This window comes from Ascaphus truei, chromosome 6, assembly GCF_040206685.1.
Source record: "Ascaphus truei isolate aAscTru1 chromosome 6, aAscTru1.hap1, whole genome shotgun sequence".
NCBI classification, from domain to species: domain Eukaryota; kingdom Metazoa; phylum Chordata; class Amphibia; order Anura; family Ascaphidae; genus Ascaphus; species Ascaphus truei.
In genome coordinates, this window is record NC_134488.1 from 60,741,615 (window position 1) to 60,744,114 (window position 2,500).

The 2,500-nt window shown below is 44.1% G+C and overlaps 1 protein-coding gene across 2 annotated transcripts in view; it reads left to right on the forward strand.

Annotated features, from left to right (window-relative positions):
* The window catches only part of NKAPD1 (NKAP domain containing 1), a 16,380-nt gene extending 15,614 nt beyond the window's left edge, over positions 1–766 (forward strand). For both annotated transcript variants that reach the window (XM_075604435.1, XM_075604436.1), the window contains exon 7: positions 1–766. This exon is cut by the window's left edge and continues 1,473 nt beyond it. The gene's annotated coding sequence lies outside the window, so the exon portion shown is untranslated.
* The last annotated feature ends 1,734 nt before the right edge of the window (positions 767–2,500 follow it).

Sequence of the window (2,500 nt, forward strand, 5' to 3'; positions counted from 1 at the left end):
TTTTTTTTTTTAAAATAAATCCATTTTGTAATATTAGATAATATTGTCTGCAATTTTTTTTTTTTTTTAAACTCCTAGTGCAAGATTTTTTTTATCTATTGGTCATCCTCTGGTTGCTATTGCAACTATTTAGAAAAACACATCCAGTTTCTCTTTTGAAACAGACTCTGATGCACTGCCCTTTAGCAACAAAGTATCACAAACAGATCTGTTGCTGTGTTCCAAACAGCAGACTGTCTATTACTCTGAAAGGTGTAGTAATAACACTATGTTACACTTTGTAATTTAATGTTGCATATCAGCTGCAGCATTTCAGACTCCAGCACAAAGTTCAAAGGTGGCCATTTCCGTTAGGCACACAATCAGGATATTTACAGATTTCTGAGGGGAGCAACAAACGATTGCCAGCGTGGGTGAGGATGTAGAGTTGTACATTGTCACATGCTTTATATATAAAAATAAGAAAAAGGGGGGAAAGTAGTATCGCTGCTTTAAGCAGATCAGAACAGGCCATTCACAGGAAGCCACACAGCGCAGGGTTATTAAGATGTTTAAATAAAAGTAACAAAACCACTCCATTGTGCAGAGTCCCAGGCAAAAGGAAACTTCCAGACGTGCATTTACGTCTCATGCACGATTACCGATTTGTGTTCCAGTTTTTCCATCATAAATGGCTCTGAGCTGGACTTGAAGGCTTTATCCTGCAGAAGCAGACTTTGTTCACTGAAAATGTCAGAGAAATTAAACACTTGAGATGGTTTCTTGATTGGGTGACATTTCTATTGTTGCAATTGAGCACAGTTGGGGTCAGTGTTACTACACGGTTATACATCTTACGGCTCTTTTTTTTTTAAATGGGTCCAAAGGCGCTCTGGGGGGCATACTAGATTTTTTTTTGGGGGGGGGGGGGGTATGTTGTTGCACAGCAGTTATAGAGGTCTCGCGCTCATTAAATGCGGGGACCGCGCGAGGCCTCTATAATACACTTGCCTTCCCTTCCAGCAACGTGTTGTCCTGGTAACCCGGCGTAAAATTACGTCATGTTATCATGGCGATGTGATGTCCCATGACCGTGTGTCATTTGACGTCAGGGTCGAGAGGGGGAGGGGGGGTGCGAGGCACCAAGGAGAGCAGGCAGGGGTGCGCATGGGGAAATGTTTGCGCACCCCTGCTCTATAGTATATAACTCGGGGAAAAATGGGAATAATTCCCGGTGCTCTAAATCAGTGGGGACTAGTGACTAAGATGACGTCTGTGATAAAATCCATTGATACTTGGATATGTGTCCAGGAAAAGTGTTTGCATGAATAATTACCAGCTTGATGTCTGTCTGTGTATGAGTGGAGGGGAAAAGTGATCAGGGAGAAAACTCAGCGGCGGGAGCCCAATGAATGAACCCGCGCTGCAGGAATCGCCAACCCTACCACCATGAGAGCCTCAAGTTAATCCTGCTGTCACACTTGGGATCGGAGTGAAGTAAAAAGTATAAGGACTTGCGTATCCTCGTACCTGTGTCCCTGAAACGGTATTGCAGGTATGATGCAGCTGCTGTAGAAAGTGTGATCCGGAACAAAAACAAAAAAAGAGAGCGATGCACTGCAGCAAAAGCGCGTGGGAGGCTGGACAAGTTAGTCGTAATAAAGGTCTTTATTTAAAGTAGGTAAACAGGTAAACCAACAAGGTGCTCAAGAAGTGTGGATAAGTTGCTCACACTGGCCAAATTGAATAAATGAGTTGCAGGTCTAGGCAAAGCTAACACTGGTGATTACAGTCTCTCCCAGCAATTGGCTCCCCTGGAGCACTGGTATAATTGAGTTAGAGGGACTCACACAAGTGTAGCCGATGACGCCGTGCCTGTGAAGATTCTTCCTTTAAAGTTGCACCGTCAACCCTCGAACGACTCATCCGTCGTGATGGGTGGTCTGTGACCGGCGGTGAAGATGTGTGCAGCCTGAGAAGCAACCCGGCGTGCAACCGGAAATGATGTAGACTAAACAGGAACACCTCAGGGAGGAGGAGAACGCGATGCACCGCCGTAAGGAAAGAGTGAAGGCTGGTCACGTGACTAAAAAACCTTTATTGCAAGAAGTGTAGTGCTGACAAGTCCTTTTGACGCGTTTCAGCCAAAGGGCCTTTGTCAAAAAACTTTATTTAAAGTAGAACGATGAACAACATCCCCGCAGGCAACCTCTGATGCGTTTCGTACCTGGTAGATACCTTGACAAAGAGTGACTGGCGGTAAATCTGGGGATCATTAAAGCTGCAATTCAGTCAATATCCTGCATGTGTGTTTTTTTTAATAAATCAGTTCTGTAGTAAGAAAAAATACTTTTAGCATTTTCTGTTTTTAAAAAAACAACTTTGAAAGACCAATTTTCTTGTATTCTATTTTAACAGCCATTTGCTAAGGCACTGCCCCTTCATGTCCTGTCACAAGCCCTGGCACACCCCTTTGTCAGCCCTGCCCTCCCTCTAGCACTTGTCAGTGCAGGATTGCTCA